The sequence below is a fragment of the Melanerpes formicivorus genome, unplaced genomic scaffold (assembly GCF_026170545.1).
Source record: "Melanerpes formicivorus ecotype bairdi unplaced genomic scaffold, bMelFor1.0.p_v2 SCAF_66, whole genome shotgun sequence".
NCBI classification, from domain to species: Eukaryota; Metazoa; Chordata; class Aves; order Piciformes; family Picidae; genus Melanerpes; species Melanerpes formicivorus.
This window is the reverse complement of record NW_027142418.1, coordinates 3,142,929-3,159,562: the sequence shown is the minus strand read 5'-3', so window position 1 is coordinate 3,159,562 and position 16,634 is coordinate 3,142,929. Positions and strand designations below refer to the sequence as shown.

The window sequence follows — 16,634 nt, the reverse complement described above, 5'->3', positions numbered from 1 at the left end:
CCTGCATGATCTGGTATAGGTGATCCTGCTCTGGCAGGGGGGTTGGACTGGATGAGCTTTTGAGGTCCCTTCCAGCCCCTAACATTCTGTGATTCTGTGACTGACATGAGATCTATACCACGGTGACTGAACTGCTGAGAAATGAATCCTTAAGGCTAGGCAGTACACCAGGAGATGCCCTTGACTCCCTGCCTTTGGCTGGGATTTAGTAGCTGTGGTGTATACTGGTTTCCTACAGAGCCATCATTGAGTTGATCGACAGTATTTCCTACATCTTGGACTCTGGAGATTAGGGTAAAATATGTAGAAAGCAGGGGGGTTAAAAATAGTATTCCAAATTAATTCCATCACAACAATGTATAAAACCCATAAAGCAGGACAAAGGTTATAGGAAATAGAAGTACCAAGAGGTCTTCACACAATCCTCCAAAAGAAACAATGGGGGGGAGGAGGGGGTGTGTGGAATTAGTTCTTTTTGAACAGTTATGAGGGATTAAATACCACAGAACCTTTCTCACACTGTTACAAAGAAAACTCAGCTCTCTTCATGAGCAAATGTTTAAGGTGGAATCTGGAAGCAAAGTCCTCTAGATGCTTCAAGTTACAGTGTGTACTTTGGAGTTTTGAGTCTTCTTTACTGGAACCAGTGAACTGCTGTGAGAGAAAAGACACAGAAAATTATATGAAAGGAATGACATGAGGAACATAGGTTGTGGCCTGCTGATATAGTTAAGACACAAATCCTTTTATGAACACAAAATAATTGCATAACCACTAATGACTGCTGTCCCACACTGCTTTGGCAAATGGAAACACTATTTGCATTACATATAGGAATAAAATGAGGCAGCTATGTGACTTAGTGACCCACAGGAAGTCAGTGACAGAACCAGGAATAGAACCTAGACCTCTCAGCAGCTAGTCCCATGCTTTAACCACAAGACTCACCACCTCCTTCCCAACTTAGATTAGCACAACTCTAAGTCTTGGTTGCATCAGCTACTAATTTAAGATGTCTAAGCATGTACAACTGTAGAAATCTGAACTTCTGAAGTTGCATAAGTTACCTTCATAAATCTGTCTTAACTTAATCACCCGAGAAATTAGGACAACCTGGTTTTAAATGAGACTCAAAATGACCATAAAACTTTGGGTTGCTATAAAATGATTGCTCCAGAAATACATTTCTGATGGATTAACAAACCTGATGGACAGCAGAATATACTTGAGCTCGTTATTCCTGTCTATTCTTTTGCCAGCTGTCTGTGTGTGATATGCAATTTGTACCAGTGTGATCAGAATGAGACTAGAACGTGAAGCTAGCATCCAGCTGCAGAAGAACCAGACAGTCCCAGAGAGAATATTAATCTCTTCAGGAGAGAACTAAGTCAGTGAAGTCAAGAGTTGGGGGAAGACCAATGACCCTGAAAAAAACTCATTGTATGTAGAGGTAAGCAGCTTGGTGTGATCTTGGCCTTCACAGAATGAAGAATCACAGAATTAAGAATCACAGAATTAAGCAGGTTGGGAAAGACCTTAGAGATTATCAAGTCCAACCTATCACCCAACACCATCTAGTAACGAAACCATGGCACTGAATGCCTCATCCAGCCTGTTTTTAAACACTTCCAGGGACGGTGGCTCCACCACCTCCCAGGGCAGCACATTCTAGTGGTCAATCTTTCTTTCTGGGAATAATTTCTTCCTAACACCCAGCCCAAACCTCCCCTGGCACAGCTTGAGACTGTGTCCTCTCATTCTGTCACTGGTTGCCTGGGAGTGACAGAACGAGGCACCCCCACCTGGTTTGCTAGTTGTAGAGGGAGACCTTACTGAATTTAAAGCAGGCACGATTGGGATTTTGTTCTCTTTTTCTCTAAGCCTCGAAGTTCAGGAAAAGGAGGATCACTTTTAGTCTGGAGGGTTCTTGTTTTGACCCGCTCGACGGTTATCTATGGAACAATCTGCATTATGCCTGGCCCTATCACTTTTGCTGGATCTGAGGTGCAACGTGTGAAGCGCAACAATACCAGAGTGCTCTCTCCAAAGAGTCTGGATGCACACCAAGGAACGGTCCTCTACCACCACCTCAAGAAAAAAACAGAAAGCTTAAACTATAGGTTTTGCCAAATGCCCATAGAGAACGCTGCCGAAACTTCGGATTTCCTTCAAGTAAAAACATGTGTGTGTGTATATATATATATATATATATATATATATAAAATGTCAAAAATGACAAGGAATGTGGTGAGACATTATGAAATTCTATTTTTTTTTTCACAAACAGATCTTCCCAGACCAAAACCTGCCAATAAAAACAGAGTAAGCTCTGCTAAGGCGAAGTTCTCGCTATCGATACAAGCACACCGGATATATGCATTTAAAACACATCGTGGAGCCCAAGAGAAAGCAGAGAGGGTGACTTTAAAACAGGCAGCAACACAGTAGGTTATATATATATATATATATATTTAAAGATTATTTAAACTCCATTACTTTAAAGCCATGCAATTTGCACAATCAGAACGTGATTCCTTTGTCGTGACAAGATTTATAGCTGGCGCAGGAGATTGCCCTCTAGATGTTTAAAGTCTGGCCGGATCCTTTTTCCTTCTCCCCAGAAGACTGAGACAGGACACAGTGCGTGATGATTTGTGAGGTTAAACTTCTGCGAGGCACCCAGAGACCCGAAGCACAGGCACGATGGAAACATCAACATAATTAAGTGAGGTTGGAACCAGCCTATTTGCAGAGAGAGGCAGAGGCATAAATCTTTCACCTCTGCAGACCTTGTAGGGTTTTTACCTTTTTTGAGGTAATTGTAAAAGAAAGAAAAATCACAGAGAGAGGCTCTTAAAATATATTCATTGTTCTGACCTCAGATCAAAGCAGAAGGCCCTACCTGGCACGCGTGAAAACCTACCGCACAAAAATCCATTCATTAGGATGGAAAAGAGAAAGAAAACTGTTTACAGGGGGTTACTTGGTCCATACTAATCCCTTAGCCACCCTGCGAGTCCACAAAGCGCTCTCCCTCGTTTCAGTGGGATTATTTTTGCCATCTGATTCATTTTAATCCACTTCCACTTTTCTCAGCAATTAGTATTAATAATATCCACTCAGCAATAAGTGCATGCAGACTTTCTAATTTCCCCCCCCCCACCCTTCCAGACACAGTAAACTCTTCAAAAAGGCTTACCATGGAAAGCTGAATGACTCAAAGAAAAAAAAAATCCCATCAAATGCAATTCTTTCACATGGGAAGAACTAACCATGGCTTTTATATCCAATGAGGGGGAAAAAAAACAACCAACAAACCAAAACCAAAGTGTAACTGATCTTTTTCGAAGGCAATTATCATCTCGTTTTAACACTGGAACTGATGCTGCAACTGAAGCCCTTTTTCTGCTTCTCTTTGAACTTAGGGAAGATTTGTCCATGATTCAGGAAGGCCTGAGCCTGAAGTTTCATTCTTATTTCATAAGGCTGAAAAGCCTCGGCCGAACTTAGGGATTCTCTCAGAGAAGCAGGGGAGAAAGTCCACGTAATCAAAAGCTGGGCCGTCAAATAAGGCAGGAGAAATCCATCGTCTCTTTATTGTGACCATTTCATGACTGCCTAAAGAAGCTCCAGCATTAACTCTGGAGCAGATAAAATAATTCCCAGTTTATTTTATTCCCTTATCTGGTCTGAAAACGATTGGCTCTCTCTGTTCCACGAGTGAAACCACAGCTCTTTGCTGATAAAGGGGGAAAAAAAAAAACCCTCAACAAGATTAATTCACTTTATAAATGAGGCATATTTTTAACTACCAGAGAAGACTGATGTGTTCTCCAGCTCTTAAGTCTTCAAATTAAGATTAGCTAAAATGCTTCTAGAGAGATCATTTAATTTAATGTATGTAAGTTGTGGGGTTTTTTTCCCTTTCCCTGTCTCAACCTGTTAAGATGTATATTTATTAAACCTAAGCATTTTGTACTTGAGTCAGGATTACTCTTTCAGCTTGATGAGGATGAACTTGCTAGAATAGAAAGCTTAGGACAGAAACAAAATAAGATGATGGTCTTTGTAATCCTTCTCTGGAAGTTTGGCTGATTTCTCTGGCCAGAGTTAGCTATGCCTATTTCATCCAGGCAACTTCATTCAGATCTAAACTAGGCATCATATTTCCCCTTTCCCTATGAATTTACTAAAAGCCTACGCTGAAGGAATGAGTTTATAGTCACCATCAGATGTTCACTCTCACTGGCCAATTTTTGTGACGCTCCAGGTCTTGTGGAGTTTGAAAAGACTTGCATCTTACAGCTCAGATTTTTTGGGGAGAGCTCCTCTATTTTTCCAGCCACTTCAAGTTAAACCGAGTGTACTCTCCAGCGCTGCTTCTGTTCTCAGCAGAGCTAAATCTGAACTCTCTGGAGGTGTCCAGCTACGATCCTTCTTCCTTTAATTTTCTAGTGAAACTTGACCTGAAATTTTGCTGTAAGAGGGTTAGAAATATGAACACAAATTAGGTATTTGAGCTTCTATGATTGTTGGATCACTTTACCCACGTTTGCCTGTTTATTCCTCTGTGGCATCTCGAGCTAATCCTGAGGATTTATTTTTGCCCATTTCTCCAATCCCTGCCTCCTAATTCTGAGTCAGGGTGTTACTGAATAGATATTAGTGCTGTATGGCAAGAAAAAAAAAAACCCAAACCAAACCAAACTTTAAAAGAAGAAAACAACAAAAGAGCTTATTAAAAAAAAAAAAAAAGAAGGAAAAAAAAAAAAAAGAAAATAAAAAAGAAACCCCAAAAAACTTCAACATTTTTAGGGCTGAAAAAAATATTCAGGTGGATGGAAAAGTGTGAATCGAAAAATACTCCTTGATGTGTCAAGGCAGAAGTAATGCTTCCTTCAAGCCTATACAAAGAGATAACTCTCATAAAAATTAAGAGAAGGCTTCAAGCCTCTGCAGACAGGAAGACTGCTCTCACAAACAAAAAGCTGTAGGCGATGCTGGTATCTGTAAGTAGAGCAGGTATTTTGACGTATCCAGCTCCAATCTATAAATTGCCTTCAGTATACAAATAATAAAGCAGATGTAGGCTGTCTTTCCAAATGCTTGATGACTAAGAACCACAATGAGGCAAATCTGGGATCCTGTGAATCTTCTAATGATGTCCAGGAGATGAAGAGTTTGTCAAGATAAACTGTTGTATCCTGGGGCATCCTGACTTATGACTCTCTAAAGCCTTGTTGATCTTGTGACTCTTTTTCTACATCTAACTCCTTTGTGAAAGAATCGGAGGGTGAAACAGGAGGAGGTGACATGCTTGTTGGAACTTGCTCTCTCTGGAGACGCACCGATCACAGCCTGTACCATCTCTCTGCATTCCTGGGAGTGGGTGTGGGGGGGGGGGGGGGAAATAGAGGGAGAGAGAATCTGTACCTAAAAAAATTAAAGCGGGGGGGAAGGATTGCATTTACCTCTATCACCGCTAAGAATCTTTTCAGACAAGCTTTTAGTCCTGCCACAGTGGGACACAAACTGAGGGAAGTGACCAAATCAACTAGAGGCGGCAGCAGAATGGAGCTAGCTGGAAATGGGAAGGCAAAAGACAAAGCAGTCAGCAGCCGGAAAACCCGAATTTTCAGTTAGGGGAGATTAGAGAGATCAGAGATCAAATTCCAGATCCACTCCAGGGCCAGCGGGATGCCCTCAGGTACACGCCGCGATGTGGCTCCGCGGATAGGAACCCGCCGGGCAGAGCGGCCAGGGTCTGAAGGACGGCGGGGCAGCGCCTCCTCCTCCGCGCTCACCCCTGCGCTCACCCCTTCCCTCTCCGCCTCCAGCTCTTCCGCCTCCAGCTCTTCCCTCGGTGCGCTCCCCCACCACCCCCAGCCCTCGGTCCCGCTGAGCCCGGAGCCCGCAGCCCGCCCGGCCTCACAGTCAGGCAGCGGCTCGCAACGTACCGAGCCCCGCGCTGCCCCGGGCACCGCTCCCACTGCCGCCGGCGGCTCGCCCCTGGGCCGTGTGGGCCGGCGGGGAGGCGGGGCCCGGCCGGGGGAGGGGGGCGGTGCCGGCCAGGGAGGACGGGCTGAGCGGGGGAGTTTATCCCACCAGAAGGGAAGAGTTTCTCCCGCTGAGACTTGACAGCACCAGGTCAGTGCGGGCAACGGGGGAGCCTTCCCCCGAGGTGAGGGGGTGCGGCGGAGGCGGCAGGCGAGCACCGGGCTAAGGGGAGATGTGGCTGAGGGCAGGGGCGTGTGGGGGGCGCCTCGGTCGGAAGCGGAGTCAGCGAGGGCTCGGTCAGGCTCGGAGGGGCTGTGAGGAAGCGTGCGGCTGTGGGACGGGAGAAGGCTGAGCCCCGGTCCGGGGCAGGAGGCGGTGGTGCAGGGGATGCTTGGGGCGGCCGGGAGCGGGGTGAGAGTGCTCTTTATGGGGCGCGGGGCAGCAGTAGGAGCGCTCGGGCATGGCCCTGGGGGAACGGCGACTGCCGGTGCCCGCTGTGTGGGCGGAGAGGGGGCAATGAGGCCGCTTCGGGGCAGGCGGCAGTGAGATGGTGCCGGGGGAGGCTCCCCCGGGTTGCGGAGCTCCGGGCACGAGACTCGGGGTGCGGGGCTCCCGGTATGCGGGGCTCCCGGTATGCGGCTCCGCTCCGCAGCCTCCTGGCAAGGCGGGGAGCGCTGTGTCCATGGTGCTGTACCCGAGCAGGGCAGGGGAGCTGCGGGCGAGCTGTGGTCCCTCCGAGGCAAGGATGCTGAGGACAGCCCGGTGCGGAGCGGGGCGATCCGCTGCCTGGCGGAGCCGGCGGGGATGGATGGGGCCGGGAGCAGCCGCGGTGCGGGGGCAGAGCGCAGGATGCTCCCTCCTGCTGCGATCGGGGGAAAGGAACGAGCAGGGAAGCGCTGGCCGGGGCTCACCTGGCTGATTCACTTCATGAATGAAACAGACTTTCTTTTTTTTTTTTCCCCCTGTCGTTCGCAATTTCTCAACCGGGGAAGGTCGGGGAGCCTTTCTCAGCCCGCACCGGCTGAGATGCTGTGTTGAAATGTCTCATGTCTTGATGGCAATGCCTCAGGGTCGCAGGAGCAAATGTTTTGTAATCTTCCTGGTGTCATTTCTCTCCAGGGTATTCTACAACTGGAGAGTGCAAGTTCCTGCGGTGTTGTAACTTTGTGCCACTGTGTACACACGACAATTCAGTGCTGACTTAACAGTGATGTGTTTATTAATATCAGTGATGTAAGAGCAATGTTTGTTCTGATGAAAAGCTCAGGAAATTATCAATTTCTTAACGGGCTGGGCAGTCGAGGTTCCTTTAAACCAGAAGGATCAATCATAATTATCCTTGAAGTAAGCAGTCGGGGGGGGGGGGGGGGGGGGAGGGTGAACTAGCTTCGTGTTTGTGCTGCCCATCTCTCAACAAGATTTTGCTGCGGAACGTAGTTCCAATGTCCCATATGAAAAATCAGTATTCACAGCAACTACACAAGATATTTTTCCACGGTCAATTAGTCCATAATTTAATCAGTAATTTACCTTTTAAAAGGTTACTATGATTTGTTACTAGTTAACTAAAAATTCCTGGCATACACCGAGTAACTGTGGCAAGCGATACTCCGTGCTTTCCTTTGAGGAGAAGTTTGATACCTTGAAAAGAAGTTTGATCCCTTGCACTCCCATTAATATCAGACTTTCTTGCATGAAGTCGCGTGTTTGACATCATTGTTCTCTTTGGCTGTCACAAACCCCCCCCCCAAAAAACATTGCTGCCAGAATTGCTTGGAGATTTAATTATGAGATTATAAGAATCACTCTTAGCAGTGTGTTAAGGCATGTGGTACAAAATAAGCATGGGCTTGTCAGGGGGAGAGAGAGAGAGAGATGAAAAAATAGTTGGCATGGGCTTTGAATGATAACCAATCTGAAATACAATGTTAAGGTTTTTGTTCGGGGTTGGTTTTGGTGGCGGGGTTGTTTTTGTGGTGTTTTGGTGCTGTGTTTTTTGGTTGGTTTTTTTAACATAGGCAGCTTTTGAATTCAATTCAACCTTCTCAGGCATCAGCTTTGTAAAATATCTCATTATAAAATATCTCATTAATTGTTAGGGGTTCAGAGATTGTATATGGGTAAAGAGCCATGCCATGATATGTGTTTCTTAGAAATGCCTCAACGTCCCATTCCTGGATAATGCACTTTAGCAAACAGCAGCATTCGGTGGAACTTCCATCACAGCACGGAAATATTCTCCTGATATAAATTTCTCTCTCATATAATAAATAATAATCACACACTCCCTCCTCCTCCCCCCAGATTAATCAAGGGGGGAAACATTCAAATTGAAGCTGTGCCTTTTAACCTTCCCTGTGATCCCAATAAAGAAAAACCAACCCCACCACTCTCAACCCGTCTTCTAAATCGCCCCTCTTCTGTGAACTCTTTAAAGCAACCAACAGTCCACTTCTAAGTGAATAAAATAAATTCAGACCCAGCAGCATTTAAAAAAAAAAAAAAATTTATTATTATTATTTTTGCTAAGAGTCATGGGTGATAAAATTAATTTTGCAAAAGAATTAGACTGCAAAACAAGGAGAAGTTTAAAAGCAGGGCAAAACCTCTTCTCTTGTGCAATGCTGGACTTAAATAATTAGTAGATTTGATTGTTTTTAATCTTTTTTTTTGTTTTCACCTTCATTGCTGAGGCTTCTTTTCTTTTCTTTTCTTTTTTTAAAGCACAGAATCTGTTCAGATTATTGTTGAATATATTTGAGTGGCTGGGGGTTTTTTGTTTTGTAGCCCGGTTGTGAGCCGCTAGCTGTGTGTCGTCGATATTCAGGAATTAAGTTACTGGGTTTTGTCGCAAGGAACGTTCCTGTTTTCTCCTCTGGCAGGCAGGAAAACACTTTTCCACTGCAGTTACTCAAGAGAAATTCACATGCAATTATAAATTCTCCATGCTAGGCTCTGGTGGTGAATTCATGGGTACAATACTTCTCGTTACTCATTGCCGCTATTTTCATGGTTTACTCACTGATAGCACTGGCTTCGGTGCTATATTAGCTGGGGAGTACTAATTCTTCCATGCTGTATTTCCATAATTCTGTGGATGTTTTTAAGAGCAGGGATTTACACTTCAGGTACTCTGTACCAAATGTTCTTTTGTCTCAGTTAACTTTTTGTGAAGCAATGAGAGGAAAAAAAGTCACAAATAACCCAAAGCAGGAGGACATGGTTATATTCAAGTCCTACACAGCCATACCACAGACAGAGGTAGGGGGTTCCCATTAACAGGTTGTTTCTTAAGGATTTCATTTAACTCTTACAGAGTACTTGGGGGGGGGGGGGGGGGGGGCGGAAATCCCCCCTCACTCCTCTATCCTCGGTGGAGGCAGAATGAAAAATGAAGGAGCTTTAAGATTTGCCTTCAGATATTTAGGTCTCCTGGAATATGAAATGCAGATCGATTCCTACATAAAATGATAAACCTTTTACATTTCTTTTGTCTGTTCCCCCCCCCAGCCTTCTGCTTTTTCCTATGAAGGATAGTCTGTCTTTTTTCAGTTGTGCTTTCTCTCAGGTTCCAGTGACAAATTGTGTAGAAAATGCAGGTGCTAAGCATGTTGTCACCCTAGTCCTAGTACCTGTGGTGAGTGGGGCTGGAGGGACTTCCAGATCTTGCAGGTATAAGGAGATACAAAGGAGAAAATCCAGGTGGCAACTATAAGAAAGGCTAAGCTTCTACTTCAGCATTCCTGCTGCAATACAGACTTCTTCTGCCTGTTGCTACAAAGACATCAGTTCTTCCCACTCCGCAAAGCAAATATCCTACTAAAGCTTTTGTAGGCATTCAGTCTTTTAATAAAAGGGGGGTAAAAAGCAAGGCCTCATCTGAACTCTTCATATCTGGAAACTTTCACAGAACTTAAGTAAATTTGATGAGGTTCACATTTTCCTCCCACTCCACCCACACCTCCCATTATATTATTTGGGCTGTTTGTCCCCTCCTAAACCATTCTAGAGAATTGAACTAAACAATTACCTCACTCCCCAATTAAATTTCATGATACACCAACTATATAGATATTTTTAATTACCTGTGTTACAGCAGTACCAGGCAGCCTAGTCAAGATTGAGGCCACCTTGTTACTCACTCAAATGAAAATACTGTTCCCTCTCCTTAACACTTCATGATCTATGGCTGTGGGAATGCCCACAGTTACACATTTACAACTGAGACATGATGTGCTAGGGAAATTGATGGGGAAGTATTAATTTAGATTGTCAGTGTGTTGATTTATGCTTATAACAGTCACAGATTGATAGAGTGTAATCTGCAACATGACAAATACATTAAAAGTTATGTAAGGTAGGTATAGGTGTGATAAAGCCTCCCCAGATTTACATAATATTCCCCCTCCCCCCCCCCCCCAACTTCTAAGCAGCACTCTGTTACCTTAATACAGTTGTTTTCACTTTGCAGCTTCACTAGATTTCTCTGCAAATAGAGGGGAAAAAAATCTGCTGCTTTGAGGGGGGAAGATAAATAACTGCCTCCAAAGGTGGGTTGTGAATTTCTGGACTGGACTAGCAGATGATGCTGCGTGAACTTGAATAAACCACCCCCTTTCCCCTCATGACTAAGCAGATCACTTCCATGCAGTCTGAACATTCAGGACAAAGTCTATGGATTCAAGTCTATGAATCCCAAAGTCTATTCTGCTGGTTGATAATTAGCAATTAAAAAAAAAAAAAATAAAAAGAAGAAAGAGAGAAAGAAAAGAAGAAAGAAAGAAAGAGAGAAAGAAAAGAAGGAAGAAAGAAAGAAAGAAAGAGAGAAAGAAAAGAAGGAAGAAAGAAAGAGAGAAAGAAAAGAAGGAAGAAAGAAAGAGAGAAAGGAAAGGAAGAAAGAAAGAGAGAAAGGAAAGGAAGAAAGAAAGAGAGAAAGGAAAGGAAGAAAGAAAGAGAGAAAGGAAAGGAAGAAAGAAAGAGAGAAAGGAAAGGAAGAAAGAAAGAGAGAAAGGAAAGGAAGAAAGAAAGAGAGAAAGGAAAGGAAGAAAGAAAGAGAGAAAGGAAAGGAAGAAAGAAAGAGAGAAAGGAAAGAAAGAAAGAGAGGAAAGAGAGAAAGAAAGGAAGAGAGAAAGGAAAGAAAGGAAGAGAGAAAGGAAAGAAAGGAAGAGAGAAAGGAAGAGAGAAAGGAAGAGAGAAAGAAAGGAAGAGAGAAAGAGAGAGAGAAGGAGAGAGAAGGAAAGAGAGAGACAGAAGGAAAGAGAGAGGGGGAAAAAAAGAACAACAAACCAGAAAGCTTACGTAGCTTTGTGGTTTGTGTATCTATGTTCAGGCAGAAGTATGCCTGATGACTGCTCAGGTGGACATATATCTATGGTTATGTACATACCTATAGATCTCTGTGTGTAGCTAATGGATTAACCCTGCATTGTAGAACAGCTTCCTACTTGCCCCAGTAATGTTGAAAGGCATCTGATAAGAGAGCATAATAAATATTGGCTAATAGCCCAACAGAGGAATACACAGAACATTCCACAGTATCAAAAAAGAAAGAAAGAAAAAAGAAATGAGAGATGATGTTGGTGCAAGATGCATAGAGCCTAGAAAAAAAGCTATCCCAGATCTATTTAGGTCAGTGGTGGCTCTGCTGTCTCAAGGATGGTCAGGTTTGCAATCTACATGTCACGAATGTCCCATGTAGGGCTTGCTTCTGTGCAGTGACTGTTGAAGTCTGTCTTTAGTACACTGAAAATACAGGGTCCAGCTCCAAGTGGATTGCTGTCTGCTCAGTCAGAGTGAAATTAAATAAGCATGATTCTATGGGAATGGTTGGGCTCAACAATCTGGAAGGTCTTTTTCCAACCAGAAGGATTCTATGATTGTATATTGATCCAGAATCTGATTCGTACAGCAAAAGTCCTACACGTTTTTCTTCCAATGAGTTATGCAATGCCAGTGTAGCAGGAGCAGCACATTATCTGCCTTTTGTTCTGGAATTTATGTGATCAGTTACTGTATTCTAGCGCTAAATGAAATGCTAATGTTGTGATGCAGACATTGCAGTTGGTGCTAGCATATTCTAGACCTTCAAATTAGACTTTAGTTCTAGTTTGGGTCTTGTAGCAGCTCTTACGGGAGGAAAATATTGCACTTCGTGCTGGTTTACGAGTTGTTGGAATTTCATGAGCTCCATGGGGACTCTTGTCTTTCCTCTTTATCACAGATCTGATTGTGACATATTTTAGATTCCCTTTTGCCAGAATCCTGTACTTTTTTTTTTCCACAGGAGACCTCCAGCTACAATTCCTCTAGCTCTATGCATGTATAAAAACCTAAATGCATTATATTCATGCAAACGATGTTACCTGCGGTGGAAGCAGCATGCAGAATAAGTGAGAGTGATGGAAGTTTCCTTCCTGTGTCTTGTGTTTTCCACTGAGTTTAAGCAAATTGCTCTTCAGAGAATTTCCTATTTGCACAAAGTAGTCCTGCCAAGAAGGATAGTCTTGTCTTAAAGCTTTTACACAATCTGTGATCAGAATGCGTTGCGTATAACTGGGGGTTTCTGTTCTAACGTTGCATTGTAAGTCCATAGTACTTGTGTGTTTGTTTGGATTTATTGAACAGGGATGTTGGGTAACTGCTGTAGCTATTTATGGCTATGAAGCAGCAGTTTTGAAGTTGGAGAGCCTTTGGATCTAGGTGGCTGTCTCTAGGTAAACAGTGATGTACACGTTCGATATTTATGCCCGGGGAATGTTTTGATACTGCTGTGAACTAAGTTCTCAGCCCTGGCGGTTTGAAACATATGTCAGACTACCAAACCAAGTCACCCTCTTAGACTGAAAAAGAGGAGCTATGAAAAGAAAAATGTTAATTACAGGCTTTAACACTCACACCAAGATCTTCTAGTAAAGGTGGTCAGAAAAACAGGTTTTACTACCTAGACCTGGTGCTTTGTGGTGCTATCTAATATGGGGGCTTGTGGAAAAATGCAGCCACTTCTATTTACTGCCTTTCCTAATGTGCAGACTTCCTCCTGACAGGATTAGGTCCTGACTTTTTATGTCTACAGTAAATAAAACTAAAGAGTTTATCCTTTCATCTTGAATATGTTCTACTTGGAGTTGGTGCTTGCTGTTCCCTACAGTGGCATTTCAGCTGCAGAACTTTACGCTGGAGCTCAGTTTTTAAACTTAAGAGAAGCGTGCTATTGTGTGGTGCACTGCTAAATTGATTTTTAATCCTACTTAAGAATGTTAAATAACACAAGGCCACATTTAATTTTCAGTTACACCCAGAGGAATCTATAGATAAGCAAGTACAGAAGGACGTGAGGGCAAAAGGTTGCTTTATTTACACAGACTTTTATCTGCGTGCTCTAACCTTATTCGGGACCATATTTAATGGAATCAGGAGAAATTTTGAAGAGGCCACAGGCTCATTGCCTTCAGGACAAGGCAAAAATATTTTCTCTCTTTGCTTTCTAGCTTGCCATGTGTCTGAAGCAAAGTTCTTGCACTGAGCTGGTGATGTAGCTATTCCTCTGACCATTGATAGTGGATGGGTTTGCTTCATTAAGACATTGAAGCTGCGTGAGGATTTTACTGTGTTTCTTCTCTGTCCCTCCTGGATGCCATTTCTTGCATTTAAACTGCAGATCTGAGCTGCCTTATTTCTACATCAAGGCATGCAAACGTATTTGAGCTTTAAAATGATGAGAAGTATTGAGGAAAAGCAGGGTAGTGGTGGATTTGTTGTAAAAATCCTATACAAATTGCAAACGGGGTGTGTGTGTGGGGGGGATAGCTCTTGAGAAGTAACTGCACATTGCAAAGCCCTCAGAAAAAGGTGTTGATTCTGAGAGTTTGTCCTAGAACATGATGAGAGAGCGTGGAAGCAAAAGCTCTGCAGATATGCTTTCACTTTCAGAATTTCCAGCTGTTGCTGAGGATGCTTTGAGATGACAAATGAGATGACACTCCAGGCTTTATTTAGCACAAAAGGATTTGTACATCAGGTCGGGTCCCTGAATGAAATCAGCACCGTTAACAAGATTTATTTTCCTGGATTATGATGGGGTTTCTTACATTTACACTAGAGCTATTGCTGGTATTATTATGCTGGCCTGGAGTAGGGTTGGGTTTTTTTTCAGTAAAGATCTCAACTAAGTGTGAGTTCTTACAGAATAAGCTTCAAATTCAGCCTTAGAAAAAGTTTATTATGAGAGCTCCTGAATGAACAGAAGAAAATAAGCAAATATTGAAGGATTGCTTTGAAACATTCAGGTTTTTAACAATGGCTTTGAAGGTGTTTTTTTTTTTGCATTATCAAGGCAATGCAAAATAATGTCCAAGAAAATCCTGTGGAAGCTTGATTAGTAGTCCCTAGCTTGCATTTTAAATTAGTTTTGAATTATTTGGATGTTTGCACTGAAGAAATCCTCATGCAAGCAAACACCACTCTTGCCCTCCATGACCAGCTTTGCCAATTGATCTCAGTTCTGTTTTGCAAGCTCCTTGGGGCGTTAGCTGCGATGTGAGCTTGCCAGTTGCCTTGAACTGGTTAATCGTTTTTGTGATGCAGACAAGCAGCTTTATGGCATGATGAATAAGAGACCCAAGAGGGTTCCTTACACAGTTTCCTTTGGGCAGTGCCCAGAGACTTGTTCTTTGGGGCTGCCTCGTGACCAGGCTGGTTAACTGTACCCAGTGAAACTGGGTGCGCCGGATGTTTCTTATGTTCACAAGATCTTGTTTAGTTGGAGGGGTTTATAGTCACAAGATCTTATTTAGTTGGAGGGGTTTATAGTAACCCAACACCTCAATGCCTGCTGTAAAATCCACCTGTGAAATCACCGCACCGCCTTAGGTTTTACACCGGCTAGATTAGGCTAACGCATCGGGTTAGGCAACTTTCTTTCTGATACAGGTAATGACATTTGAGGAATTATTTTCTTAGACCAGGATTAGTGATTTATTAAGAAATAGCTATTACAGCACCGCTGGCATAGGCAGGAATTCTTGACTGAAGTACTGAAAAACCCTTGAGTATAACTCTCCTCCCCCCCCCCCCCCGCCCCGCCGCCAAAGTTTTCCTCCAACAAAGATAATTTCTCTTCCACACCTCCCCTTGAAACTTTTTGGCAATGCAAATCTTCATCCCAAAACAGAATATTAAAAGTCTAGAGTTTGTGTGATTGGGTGTTTTGTTGGGTTTGTTTGTTTATTTTTCCCCACAGCCTACCTTCATGGTTGAATTTGTATAAAAGCCTGCTCAGCGTTGCTACTGTCAGGGTTCACAGGAACTGATCCCACTATGAAACGAGTCTGTGAACCAGCCTGTTGTTGCTTTTGTTGCTCTCTGCATTGCAATATGATAGCTGTCAACTTTTTAATGAGTCACAGTTTTGTTAAGAAAGGCTTTTCTTTTTTTTTTTTTTTTAATGCAAGAAAAGAGTTGCAGGCAGCCTTCTGAGCTGTACATAGCACGCTGTTTCATCCCTCATGATGTAATACTCAGAATGGGGAAGTCACAGAGTCACAGTACATTAGAGGTTGGAAGGGACCTCCAGAGATCCTTGAGTCCAAGCCCTCTGCCAATCAGCATCAGCCAGGGCAGTCTGCACAGGAATGCATTCCAGATGGGTTTTGAATGTATCCAGAGAAGGAGACTCCACAACCTCTCTGGGCAGCCTGTTCCAGGGCTCTGTCACCTTCACTGTAGAGAAGTTTCTCCTCATGTTGCGCTGAAATCTATGTTCAAGCTTGTATCTGTTGTTTCTTTTCTTATTACTGTGCACCACTGAAAAGAGCTTGGCCCCCTCCTCTTGACACCCACCCCTCAGATATTGATAGACATTGTTCAGATCCCCTCACAGTCTTCTCTTCTCCAGATTAAACAGCCCCTTGGCTCTCAGTTTCTCCTCACAGGAGAGGTGCTAAAGTCCCCTAATCATCCTTGTGGCTCTCTGTTGTATTCTCTCCAGCAGGTCCCTCTTTCTTTCCACTCTTTTTTGAATCACCAGGGTGCCAGTTTTGAGGTGGTGAGAGATCAAAACTGCTGACTGATCAATCTTGCTCTTTAAAAGAGAGAGAGAAAAAAACCAACATTGGCAACAGAGATCTGCTTCTTTACAAATGGAAATATCCATAAAACAATATGCAGAGTAGGTGGAGTCATGTGCAGCATTAAGATAGGCTTTGGCTTGAAAATCTTGTGAAATAGCTACAATATCTTTAATCTCAATAGAGGCTACCAGTGCTCAGCACAATTAGATTAATTGCAGTGGTGGATTAAGACAGGGATCTAAGGCCAGTGTGGGACTTTGGAGGCTCAGCACAGCAGAGAGTTGTGAAAGAGCGAAAAACCTGTCCATAGTGAGTATCAGGAAAGGAAATTAATGACTTCATCAATTAAAGGGCATTTTGAAGAAAGGCAGTGGGAAGATCAAGTAAGACTCTCAGGGGGGGTGTTACTGATTTATTTGGCCTGGTTGGTTGGTTGGTTGTTGTTGTTTGTTTGCCAGGAAGAAATGTTGAAAAGCAGGGCAAGTCTTTAAAACTAGGGATGTATGAATTTCTTTCTCAAAGGTTTCAAGGCTGTTGTTGGAACTTGCTTGAGTGTGAATTCTTCTCTCT

At 43.4% G+C, this 16,634-nt stretch overlaps 1 protein-coding gene and 1 long non-coding RNA gene across 3 annotated transcripts in view; one reads left to right on the top strand and one right to left on the bottom strand.

The window, feature by feature from the left end:
* Nucleotides 1-2,172: 2,172 nt before the first annotated feature.
* On the bottom strand, nucleotides 2,173-6,029 carry LOC137453417 (uncharacterized). Its single transcript, XR_010990364.1, has 3 exons — nucleotides 5,958-6,029; nucleotides 5,472-5,581; nucleotides 2,173-4,477 (listed from the first exon to the last, which is right to left on the bottom strand). It is a non-coding gene; the product is annotated as an uncharacterized lncRNA (long non-coding RNA).
* Nucleotides 6,030-6,071: 42 nt separating this feature from the next.
* PPARG (peroxisome proliferator activated receptor gamma) overlaps nucleotides 6,072-16,634 on the top strand; it is an 85,277-nt gene continuing 74,714 nt past the window's right edge. The window contains exon 1 of one of the 2 annotated variants that reach the window (XM_068162673.1): nucleotides 6,072-6,147. The gene's annotated coding sequence lies outside the window, so the exon portion shown is untranslated. Of the gene's footprint in view, nucleotides 6,182-16,634 lie in introns of both variants that reach the window. The other variant, XM_068162674.1, reaches the window with a different exon arrangement.